Below are 13940 nucleotides of genomic sequence, written 5' to 3' on the forward strand. Positions count from 1 at the left end.
AATTTGTATTTACTTCTCTATAATTTTTTTCCTCCAGCTGACAATATGGCTCCCCTTACCAAGGCCAGTGCAAGTGAAAAATTAAAACAACAAGCAGCCTGAGGCTAAAATAACAAGTAGACCGTGTTGCCCTGGGTATAATCCCAAGGCTGTCCTAGCTCTGTAGTGACACCTTGGTGGTCAATCAGTATTTGCCAAGAGGAAATAAGGATGCTAATGTAATTTACAGGCCATACACTATAATTAGAATCCATTACAAACATGTGCAGATTGTCATTCATGCTGGGTATCCTGGTTGGGTGTGGACTGTAAGAGAAGTTTAAGGGTTATTAGAGGGAATCCAGTCCTCAGCTGGCCAAATAATGACAAAATTGCTTTAGAAAATGAAAAACTAAGAGGCAGTTGGGATTCTTGGAAAACCAGAAAAAGCCATGGGATAAACATCCTGGATTTCCCCATAGACGAGACCTCTGAAGTTTCCAAAGAAAGCTGAGAGTTCAACCAATACCATTAAACAAGGTGATGAAATAAGGACACTATTAAGATTTAGGAAGTCACATAGTGACTTACTTGCCTAGCTGGACTTATTCATATTTAACATGGAGAATTTATAGAGAGATTTCTGATTTTGAGAAATTCTTAATAATTTTTCTGGGAAAACACCAAAATTCTAGGGCTTGGAGACAGGTTTTCTTGCTCCCTGTCTCCCTGAAAATCATCCTTTATATTAAAAAGTTAAAGTTTTGGTTTGGGAAAGAAAAATGGCACTGTACTTTTAGACAGCTGGCTCAGTTAGGACCCAGATACCACAGAGTAGCCAGATGGATTTCTGTTAATAATATTCTTCCTCCCTGGAAACCTATAAGCTATTCCAACTGTGTTACATTATGATTTTGTATGTATTTATGTCAAGCTGTGCTACTTCATCACCTGATCATCTTTTCCTTAAGAGCAGAGATTGTGCCTTACTCATTTTATGCCCCTTAAGCACTCACCACTAGTTCCTAGTAAGTATTAGATAAATATTCACATATGATCTTAGTCCAAATTCCCCAGGAAAAAAAACTGGGGCAAAATATTATTTATTAATGCTTCTTGGGGAGTGCATTCCCAGGGAAGCAGGAATGCAGGAAAAGAGGAGAGGCAGGAAAGGAAAGAGAACAAATCCAAAGGGTGTGTGACCTGGTTGGTCACTGCTTGATGTCAAACAGCACTAATTCTTTGATCTTACAGAATTGTCTTTAGAGAGAACATGTGAATAAGTGCATCTCAGGACAGTCCATCCAAGGGGGAGAAAGAAGATAATTTTTTTCAATATCCTCTATCTCTCATTGAGCAAAGGTTTGTCCCATAGGCATTAACTCCCCTGCACTTCCAAGTTGCATATGCCTGAGCCCTGAGTATGCCTGTAACACCTCTACCTGACAGCAACAGGTAAACAGGAAGTTGACTAGAGCCCACACAGGCAGTCACCATATCATCAGCTGGGACAGAACAAGTAGCCAAGGACCCCAAAGACATATGAGACCAACAGAACCTCAGCTGAGGCTGAAGAGGTATCTGCTACATTTCTCAAAGTTGCTAGAGTTCTCAGATTAAGCACTGGCTAAAGAAGCAAGATTTTGTTAAACTATTTTTGAGATGTACTGGGACCAACATCACTTGACCGTACTTGTACTATACTGTTAAGGAACTGCCTTGAAACATTTTTATCACAAACGTTTGTCGTGTACACTCTCTATGAACCATACACACTGTGAAATGTATGTACCTCCCCCCACCCCCCAAAATGACATGACATAGTCCCGAAGTCAAGCTTATCAATTGAACATCACACAGTGGAACATAATGATACAAATGCTCATTTTTCCTCAAGATTTTCCAACTGTGAAAAACAGTGAAAAATCATGAGAATTTGTTCATAAACACAGATTAGCATGGTGGGTCAGGGTATTTATTCCATACAGGTAAATACAATATAAAAGGTTATCAAGTAAACTTCTACTCTGACTCAGACAGGTGCTGAAGATGCATGGATAAGACAACCCTGCTTTCAAATTGCTCACACGTGAGCAGGATGAATACACATCTATACAACTATATTGGAGTATTAGCGTTTCCACACTGAGTACACACCCAGTGGAGGGAGTGGTTAACCAAAACCTTGGGAAACAAGGGAAAGATTTACAAAAGAGACTACGTTTAGGTGAGGCTTTAAAGAATAAACAGAAATTCACTAGGAGGAAGAGAAAGGGAATGGCATTCTAGACATAAGCAACAGCAGCAGAGAAAGGCTTCTATTCCAGTCAACATGATCCTTACTGAACTTGAGAAACACTTCTTTTCTATGAACTTTATACGCATAGGGTGTTAGAGACTTAAGAGTGTCTTTCATCCTACCCCTGGACTTGAATTTGAATTTGAATTGGAGTGAGGAGAAAGGATTCACACTTAAAGAAGCATTAGAGTGAAAGCCAGAGGGAGTACCTGTGCTCAGATCCCCAGGGTACAGACAAAGCCAGAAACTCTCCTTCCACTGCTCTATTTCTTGCCTGGGGGTGGGGATCAAGCCCCTTTCCCTTTGTTTAGTTTCCCAGGAGTACTTCAATTGTTAACATTGTCTCAAGCAATGGAGGATGGGTAGTGAGCAAAGTGAAGGCATGGAAAGTTTGAGAAAATTCTGACAGGGGTTGAAAATTCCCCTGGGTTCTACCCACCTCCCTCAAAGTCCTTTATTCTTCTGTAATAATTGTTTTTAAATATAGTAACTTAGAAAAACCAAAAAAAAAAAAAAAAAATTAAAAGATTTTCTTTACTGCCTTTTTGCAAACTAGTAAAGATGTATTGCTTTTTTCTTTTTCTTTATTTTGTTTTTGAGAATTAAGTGTCCGCTTATTTCAAAATTCATAGAACAGTATTAACATTGTCTTCGTCTTCTCCGCCAGACAGGTTCAGGAAGCCTCTTCAGTAGCATGGTAAGGAGAAGGGGAAATTTTACTTGAGGAACGTCTAGAAAAAATGATGAGTCTTTTTTTTTTTAAGTGTTTATTTATATATTGCCTTTCCCATTGAAAAATATTCTGCTTAGCTTAAGAACAACTCACCACAACTTTTTGGGTGACAATAATATATTAAGTAACCCCCCAAAAATTCTTTGTTGGGGAGCCTTGGAATCCTAAAAACATGTTGCATTTTACTTTTAGTTGATTTCCAAACACTGATGCACTGTGCTGGCAATATATACTAAAAGATTAATAATTTATCTTTTATTAGCTTAGAAATGTCATAATATTTAAACTCCACAGCTAAATCTCTGTGGTGAATATCAACTATTTTAGAACATATTATTTACCTACACTACAAAGTGTCAAAAATTTTGCTCAAGAAAGAAATGCAATTTCCAATACTGTGAACCATTTTTTGGTGTATAGACACATACCTAATATACTTGATGTTAAATCCTGCAATACTTGCAAATCAATGTATTAACAAAAATCCAGCTCTTCTTTATTTATATACACATTACAACTTCCATTTTTATTCTGAACCGCCTCATCTATAATTTCTGGGCTTTCCAGAGATTACAAAAATGTGATACAGTGGGGGTTATCTTGAAAACCACTAGACCCTTTCTGCTACTACAAAATGCAGTGGCAGCTTGCTTGCTTAAGGGTCTCAGGCAGATGGATCATATTAACGCTCGTGCACTACGGCTTGCACTGGCTACCAGGGTGTTTCTGGATGTAGTTCAAAGGGTTGACTTTGATCTATGAAGCTGTATACATTTTAGGCCAGAAACTATTTATCCTAAAATCACCCGCAGTGGGCAAGATGAAACAGGGGACCATTGTTGAAGCTGCTAGCATCATAATTCAAAGTTAGTACCTTTCTCAGTCATGTCCAGCAAGTTACAACTACCTGGGAAATTCAACTACACTTTTACCTCACTCTTAACTGAATGGTCTAATGTAGAAGATAAAAGCATAATTTTTATATAGCTTAATATTTCAGGTATTATAGTATAAATAAAGCTAAATACTTTGGTAAATTTAATTTGCACTTTAATATCCTACACATCTTGGTTTTAAAGACACAGAACAGGTCCTTTTGTTACAACAGAGGGGTCCATTCTTCGTCTATGGCAAATGTATCTTGCTCTTGCTCTGTGAACCTGTATCTTGCACTTGCTCTGCAAACCTATCTTGTCCTTCCTCAATAAAAAAAGACAGAACATCTTTCTTAATTTCAGATAATATTTTATATGCATACAGATTTATTATTATTTTAGATCCTCACAATTAAAAACAATAATCTAAATAATCCATGGTAGTTTTTAAAGAAAAAGTGTGACTACATGCAAATAAGCCAAAAGAACAAAAAGAGTTAAAATAACCCATCATCCTATCACCAAGGTATTCTACAAGGTTAATACTGGCTTTGAATTCAGCAAAATACTATGTATCCACCATTAACTAAATGCAGATACATTCATTTAGCTCCTTATTTATTCATTTATTCATTAAGTAAAACACAGGGCTATGGACTGAGTTAAAAGACAGATGACACTTAGAACCTATTCTGAATTAAGAAAAATCATGTAAATCATTAATTGTAATATATACACTATAGTGTCATAATTGTAATATTTGAAGAATAGTATATTAATAGGAGAGTAGTGGTCCAGAGGACTTATTAACTAACTCAGTCTGAGAGGTCAAGGTAGAATTTAAGAAAACATTAAAACTTAAGCTAGATTTTGAAGAATGAATTTATCTGTGTCAGATGGACATGAGTGGAAGGAAGAGGAAAAGCACTAAGCCTGGGCCCAGAGTATCTGGATTTGAATCCTGGGCTTTATCTGACATTTATGTGAATGATCTCCTGCAAGATAATTACTCAATTACTCTGTGTCTCAGATTCTTCATTTATTAAAAAAATGGGGATAACAGTATTTACTTCAAAGAGTTGGAGTTGCTTTGGCATTAAATTAATTAATCTACATAAAGTACTTAGAATAGCATTAGCTACTCATGCAGACATATGAGAAATATCAGGATACATTTGAGGAACTGCAAGTATTTGGGCCCTTGAGTACAGAAAGAGCTTGGCATTTGCAGAAAATGAACCTGTAGAGTGAGTGGAAATCAAATAATGAACAAGCTTAGTTGCAAGCCATGATAAGGAGTTCGGACTCTATCCTGGAGGTAAAGGAGAGCCAATTGAAATCTGTAAGGCAGAGGAGTAAGGTAGTATGATTTGTGTATCAGCAAAAGAATTCTGGTGGCAATGGAGAGAATGGACCTTAGAGAAAAAGAGATGGGAGGTGGGTAAAATAGTTCAGAAACAAATTGCTACCACAATCATGGGTTACCAGCACTTAAGGAAGCTCTCCTTGCATTTTTCACATTTTTAATGAAAAGTTTCAAAAGTTATCAAAAAAAAAAAAAACCCCAGAAAAAGAAAGAAAGACAAACAACATAAGAAACAGACATATTAATGCCATTTTTACTCTTCCATTCCTATAAAATATTCCAGGTGTCTTTAAAGCCCTATTTGCATCCCACCTTCTTGAGGTCTCCTCTAAGGATTCCAGGCCTAGGGCCAGAGCCATGCTTCATTCAAATCTCCAGAGGACCCAACAGAGCTGTAAATCTAAATATATTTAGAAACTGACAAATAGCTTTTGATTAATTAATATCAGGAAAGATGTTCAGACAAATTGCATTGGAAGGAGAGTGGTATGCCTTCTGGAAAGGAGGAACCAGAAGTAAGAAAGCACAGGGAAAGAAAAAACCCTAGCATTTTAATGAAATAATAAGACCAGCTTTATTAGAATCAAAAACTATATAAGGGGCTCGCAGTAATACACATGAACATAATTTAAGTATGGAACATAAAATTGCCAGTAACATTTTCTTTCTCTCATTCAAGGATAGGCAAAACACCACTTGTTTTTATTTGTTTTAGCTTTTGCTTTTCTGTATATTTACACACTTGTCAATCTACCTCATCTAAATTATTATTTTATGATGTTTATTTGAATAAATTAAAAACATTTTACTGCACACTTTTTTGGTATTTTTTACTCAGATGATATTTATAGGAAAAGTAATCTATATTTTTCTAATTCATCTCTACTGCAACTCTTGGTAGAGATTAGAGCCATTTCAAATGTAAAATATATGTAATTTTTTCTCTTAAAATATGAAACTCCTCCTCAGACTTAATACATATAAACGTTGATTCCAGTGCTCCAGTATTTTCAAACCTAAATAACACTTTCTAGTCTATATTAAAAAAAAATAGCTGCACACTTTCTGTAAAAGAAATTCTACACCAGGGAAATGTAGAAAGGAAAATCTCTGGTGAGTAGCAAGGGGTGGGAATAACGGAATGGTGATACGTCTCTGAATTAGAAGTTATAATAAACCAGCTGCCCGATCTGGTACAGGGCTTTTCATACTAAGGCTGTGTAGTGGAAAATGTTAAGGAGAAATTTTCCATTCATCTCGCATACTTCACCGCTTAGAAATATGAACCACCTGTAACAGGAGCCCCAGGGGATTAACAAAAGTCGTGCAGATTACCCATTAATGGCTCAGACCCCCTTCTGTTTGAAATTTAGCCCTTTTTTTACCTCTAAACATTTCGTGATCTCCTCCACTAATTATTTGGAATTCGCTTGTAATAAATGCCTTATGTTTCCCCTACTGAGGCATGCTTGTTCACTAACATTTCACTTTTTCTGGGTGATATAAGCACCACAATAGAATTCCAAATGAAGAAAAGATAAACTTTTAGTTGAGTCGTGTTTGTTTTAGAAAAGGACAGGAAATAAAAGTGTTTATTTGGGCTGGGCTGAGCAGTATGGTCATTGCGTTTTCTTGGGTGATTCTTTCATTTTCTACTTCACTACAGACAGAAAATACATTTTTTAATTCCTGGGGAGAATCTAACTTGTCATTGGACTGAGTGCACAAGGCTGAAACAATTATTTTAAAGATGGTGTTCTATTGTTTATTTAGTCAACATACACATATATTGGGATCCAGGACTCCAGTAAAGTTTTTGAGCATCAGCCTTTGGGCTACAGCATTGATGCCAGATGATATTTTTAGAGACCTGCACCACAGGAGAGTTTCTAAGAAGTAACTAGTCTCTGTATCTGTATGTCTGTGTGTCTAAGTGTATACAATTCCTTTTCTTTTAGAGCAAGAAATATTTTTTATAAGGTACATATCAGTTCCTATTAATAAAAAAGCTAACAGATCATTTTGGTCATTGCTCTATCAACCTCTAGACCAGTGGTTCTCAATAGAGGGCAATTTACCACTCCCATCCCCCCAGACATCCGGCAATAACTGACACATTTTTGTTTGTCATAGACAGGAGAGGGGTGTGTTACTGGCATTTAGTGAGTAAAGGCCAGCAAAGGGGATAAACATCCTATAGTGCACAGGACAGTCTCCACAACAAAGGATTGTCCTACCCAAATGGCAATAGTGCTAAGATTGGGAATGTTTACCTGGACAAAGTGATCGATTATCTCTGAGCTTCACTTTTGTCACCTTTGAAAGGGACATTGTTACAAAAATTCCTTGTAACCTCTTCATGCTAAATAAATGTGGCTCTTTTTCTTTTCCTATGTTAGGAGTTATAGACTATACAAATTACATTAGAGATTCCTTTACATCTTTGAAGAACACAACTTTTGCACCTGAGACACAGAAAACCATCTCACACATGTATTTGATGATGCTTTTAGAACAGGCTGTAGCAAAACAGCTTAGCCCTATCTGGATGCAGGAGAGGTTTTTTAAAATGGCATTGAGAACACTGAGGAGGCACTATCAATGGACTTTGCAGTTGGCACCCGTCAAATCCTGGCGCAGGTATCCAAGCGGTGAGGTATTGAAAGGATTACCCTTGCATTTACTGAAATGGCCAAGAATTAAAATAGTAATAGCACAGGAACAGTGGCAGTGGATCAGGAACTAGAAACTACTGAGGCATGCAGTGACTGATCCAGGCATTAGTAGATGACAGCAGTAATGAGAGGCAGTGAGTATTATAATCATAACTGTATACCTTCTAATAATTATAATAATGTTTTATAATCACTTGTTTATTTCAAGGGGCATGTAGATTTTTGTTGAGTCTTGTCTCTAATTATTTACCTTTTTTTTTTTTTAGAGACACAGTCTTGCTCTGTCACCTGGGTTAGAGTGCCACAGCATCAGCCTAGCTCACAGCAACCTCAAACTTCTGGGCTCAAGTGATCCTCCTGCCTCAACCTCCCGAGTAGCTGGGACTATAGGTGCACACCACCACACCCAGCTAATTTTTTCTATTTTATGTAGAGACGGGGTCTGGCTCTTGTTCAGGCTAGTCTCGAATTCCTGACCTCAAGCTATCGTCCCACCTCAGCCTTCCACAGTGCTAGGATTACAGGCGTGAGCCACCATGCCCAGCCCCTAATTATTTACTATGATGAATAAAGCAAAGTCTTCTATTTTTATTAGTAGTTCATCTTCCTTTACCCCAGTAAAGGGATAGGGAAATAAGCTTCTTTTTTCAGTTCCATTATTCACTGAAGTATTATAACAAGATACTTTCTTGTCTGAGTCCCAGACGAACTACTCAGTTTCTATATCCATGAAAATATTCCTTGCTCAAAAATGTTCATTGATTGATATTTATAGACTCCCTCCAGCTTTCCTCTTGTCCCTAAAACAAGTCAAGTTTTTTCTTCCATTAGGGCCTTTCACTCACTGGTCCTCCAACTGCAATAGTGGTCCCCAGGAGGTTAACCTAACCGGTTTCCTTTTGCCATTCAGACCCAAGCTGAAATGACACCTCCCCAGAGGGTCTTCCCCCAACTCTAAAATGGAAGATTCCCTCTCAGTCATTCTGTTTTGTTCACTGTAAAGTGTTTTGTTTACACACAAACACACACACACACACACGAATATATATATTATGCTTAGCACTTATCAATAGCTGGCATCATTTAGTTATTAATACTTATTTTTAACATTTCTATTCTCTCCCTCACTAGACTATAAAAGGGCTTGCCTTAATCACAGCTGTGTTGTCACCACTAAAATATTGTCTGCTAAATAGTAGGCACTTGATAATCATTTGTTGAATAAATATATGAAGGAAGGAAGGAAGAAATATAGGAAGGAAAGTAGGAAGGAAGGAAAGAAGGAAGGGAGGGGGTTGGTTCTGAAATCTTCTATGTTCCAGAGACTGTCAGGGGTCCTGGAAAGTGCAACATGAGTAAAACAAGCTGGGTATTTGTCATCTCACACTAGATTGTGAACACTTTGAGAATGGAAATTAAGTATAAGTACTATAATAGAGGTACAGAAAAGGACTTTGGGAACATCAAAGACGCTGGGAGGGGATCAGAGAACTCTTCATAGAGAAGGTGACAGTTAATTAGACTTTGGGGTATTCATATAATTTTTCCAAAAGGGAAGGACATTCCAGAAAAAAATAGCCTGAGCAATTGTTAGAAGGCAAACATACAATATATGGCATATTTTGAACAGTGAAACATATGCTTGGAAGAAAGTGTTCACTTTTTCCACGAAGATTTTTCTAATGAAAGTAAAATTGTTATTTTATCAAATAAATTCTTATATACAAATAATATGTTGAATAACATGTAGAAGTTTAATGAATACTTTTGCTATCCTTATATCTAAGATTTATGCATATTTACAAATATTTAAGGGTTTTTGGTGTATAATTAAAAACAATTTTCCCCTTAATTTCTGGAGTTAGAGAACATGATTTTGCTATTTTTTAAAAATTAGTACAATATAAAATCACTCGAAAGCTATTGTCACTGATATTAATGCCTGCTAAGTTATTATACAACCTCAGCTTTATAAGTCAATTTGCATAGTTTCTTGAAGAAAGGTCTTAAATGTTGGCTTAAGAGAAATAAAGCCACATCCTCCATTCCCCGTGCCTGCGTTCGCTCCTACTCATCACGGCCACTTGCACTTCTTTTCTCTAATTTGTGTGCCAGAAATGATACATCCTGAAACTGAAATATGCTGTCAGGATGTGTAAAAGTACATTCCTCCCCAATATAGTTTTATTTTCATTTGTACTCCTGAGTCATTGATATAAAATTTGCTCTTTTTTTTTTTTAATTCCACCCTGTCCATTTCCTCCCTTTCTTTCTAATCTGAGTTACTACATAGTAGGGTCTCAGTAAAACGCTTGACTTTATTTATAAGAAATACTTCTTATTCTAGTTTATTGAATAAAAATATCAGACAATTATTTCATTGATTTAAGCAGTATTTCTCAAAAGTCTACCGTGAGCTAGGTTTGGAGGATCCAGCGATGAAAAAGACAGAATTCTCTGCCCTCATGGGGCTTACTTTATTCAAGAGGGCAAAAATGTATTTATAAAAAAAGACATCAATAAATATGGTAATTTTAACTAAATATACGAGATGTGAATAAAATAACACAGACCAAAGTAAAAAGAGCACCCGGGAGGAGAGTGTTTGATAGGGAGATGACAGAAGTTTTCTCTGAAGAGTGGATAATTCAGCTGAGACCTTATTATAAGACAAAACCAGCCACACAAATATATGCTACAATCACCTTCTAGGAAGAAGTAAACTTGGTTATATCTAAGGAATATCAAGAAAACCCAGTGTGGCTACAACAGTATGAGAAAGGGAAAGCAAGACAGGAGATGAGTTACAGGATGAACACAGGACACATTTCTTTAGGAACATATAGTTCATAAAAATGTGGTTAAAATGTATGCTAGTCAAGAGGAGCCCATTGGAGGGTGTTTAAGTGGAGAAATGGAATAACCCTATTTAGGATTTTAAAAGATTTTTTTATTTTTTATGTAGAGAGTTGAATATAAGGGGGCAATAATGAAAAAAGAGAGAACAGACAGGAAGCTATTACACAGTCCAGGGAAGAGATGATGGTCCCTGGGACTAGAATATTGTTATGGAGATGTAATGAAAGATTGGATTTGGAATACAGATATTGGAGGTGGAGCTGGCAAGACTAGCTATGTATTGTATATGGGGAATGAGCAAAGAGAAGAGTCAAGGATAGACTTGGCATTTATTAGCTGGACCTTACATTGGAAGCTTGGTCCTGACGCTCTTTAGCTGTGAAATCTCTGACAAATATTTTACCACTCTGAGGTTCTCTTTTTAAATCTTTAAAATAAGGATAATAAGGACTATAATTGATAGTATTCAAAAAGGTAAATTTTGTGCCATGTCTAGTAGAGTGCCTGAAAGTCAATAGGTATTTAATAAATAGGTATTCAAAAAATTACAATTTATTCCTTAGTGCATTGTGACATCTATAAGACATTTAATAAAATCTCTCCTGTTATTTGGTGAAAGAATGAAAAATTCCTGAATCTGGTGATAATAATTATGTGTAGTCGTATCTGTTTGTACCAAACAAGCATTGATGACTGTACTTCTGCCATCTGGAAGGATGTCCCTCTCTGCTGTCATGCCCATGCCTCTACCCTTGCCCAGACAAGTGTTCAACATTTGGTTAACACTTGGATGAAGACAGAGAAGACAGGACGATTGAAGTTTTAGAAGACATAAAACTGGAAGAGAGAGCTAAAAAGAGAGATGTTGGAATCAGCACACAAAATATTCTCAATAGGCTGACAACGTGGGCCAGAAATAATAAGGAGAAATTTAAGAGCTAGAAACATGAAGTTCTACATTTCTGTTAAAAAAAAAAATATCTTCACACATACAGGATTAACAGCAATTCATGTGAAAGGGTTTGGCAGTTAGAGTTGACTGCAAGGTCAGAATGAACTTGCAGCATGACTTAGCTGCTAAAATAGTAAAGACAATTTTAGGCTGCATTAATAGAAGTCGAGTGTCAAGGACAAGGGAAGAGTGGTTCTGTTGTGCTCTGTTCTGATCAAAGCCACCTGGAGCATGTCCATTTTTTGAGGCCATGATTTATTCTTTTATTATTGAATAGCTGCAGTATGTCATGTAAGATTGAAGTTGTAAGAATACAAAATTATACCAAGCAGAGATCCTACTCCCAAAGGTTCACAGTAGAGTGAGGGAAAATTGACATATACATAAATAGCATACAAAGGAGAAAGAGACAAGTGCCTCAGGAAAAGTAACAATAAAAATAATGTAGATGTTTTAGATAGATATTGGTCACTATCAATTGTAGAAATCAAAGAAGTCGGACATCACTCTATAGGTAATGGGGTAGCCACTGAAATATTTGAATTGGGGAATAATGCAATCAAAGCTATGTTTCAAGAAAGGAAGAAAAGAGAGACACATACCCAGCAATTTACAGATTAATTTATATGATCCTCAAAGGAACTGTCTGGTGGGATTTAGCCACTTGAGGAAGAACCAGGAAAAATTGATGAATTGCAAGAAGACAGATTTTGATTCAATATAATGAAGAATTTTCTACCCTGCATGTTGTCCCAAGATGAAAGAACCATTGGTAAGCAACTGACCAACCTATTCACTGGAAGAGTTCAAGCAAAGGCTAGATGGCCACATCTCAATCCCTGCATGAACTGATGTAATGGCTGGTGTCAGGATTTCTTTGCAGATCTACAGATCTTAAAGGTACATGTTTTCATGGCATATCAATATGCTGATTAGTTAATATAGTGAACAAAACAATCATTTCTATATATTGTCAGCTTCATATTTGTTCTTTCTATTATCTATAAAATGTACTATGTACTTTTATACTTTATTATTATTTTATTATAAGATTATATTAAGGAGTTTTCTAACTGCTTTTGTCACATTGTTTTATGTTAAATTTTTAAAAATATTCATTATACATTTTGAGAAATTTGATCAAATAACATTAATTTTGTTTTTAGTCCCAATAAGAGATATTACCAAATTTAAATTTGAGCTTCAAAATCTTCATTTTAAGAAACAAGGACCATGAGATAAAATTAACCACAAGTATATGTAGTTTGGGGTTATTATAATTATTACAACCAATAGGGAAAATCTGGATCCTATGTTCCCTCTATGTTAAACATACACATATACTAGAAATATAAAAAAGGTGACTTAGCTTTCTAATTAATCATTTTAATTTCAAGGAGTAATATGGAATATATGCATAACTTGTATCACAAATTATTATTCTGATTTAAGATTTTTAGCAAAACAATGTTTTTCCAATTTTTTGTTAGCTTTATTTTTATTCTCAATATTATCCATAAAATACCAAAGCATACGCAAAAAGCCCATGTGTCTACCTTTTTTACACTAGAGAAAGTAAAAATCAATCACTGTGCTGTCACAGACACGGAAACATCAGGAAACAACAGGAAAAGGTACCACAGCACAGGCATGTAGTGATAAATTATACTGTGGCTAGTGCTTGCAACTAAGTCAACAGTGGCCTGATTAATGGCTCTTCCACATAACACTGCTGAATGAAAAAGGAAACTTTGCAAGTTTTCATCGGAGTGTGTTTTTAGTGCACCTACAGGCACAATGAGAGGAAGAATGTGTATGAGAAATTTCTCTTTTTTAAAAAAAATGTTGATTAAATTTGGATGAATCTTTAACAGAAAACTTACTCTGAAAAAATTAGACTTCTACTTGTACTTCATTATGTTTTTTTAAATTGTTAGTTTAGGTAAAATTTGTATTGTCTTTCAGAATCCTATATGATAAAATCTCATTTTGCTAAACAAAGCAAGAGTATATCTGACAATATTTGTGAAGTTTAAAGACATCTTTTTACTGACAAGTAGAAATTAGGATCAGATCATGTTAGATAACAGAAAATGTAAGCACAATGCTATAACTGCTAGCATTTCCCTATTTATAGGAATGAGCCCGTTTGGTTTTTTATCTTAAAATTTTATGTTTTTTACATTTTTTCAATATTTCATT

The sequence above is a fragment of the Eulemur rufifrons genome, chromosome 15 (genome assembly GCF_041146395.1).
Source record: "Eulemur rufifrons isolate Redbay chromosome 15, OSU_ERuf_1, whole genome shotgun sequence".
Classification (NCBI taxonomy): domain Eukaryota; kingdom Metazoa; phylum Chordata; class Mammalia; order Primates; family Lemuridae; genus Eulemur; species Eulemur rufifrons.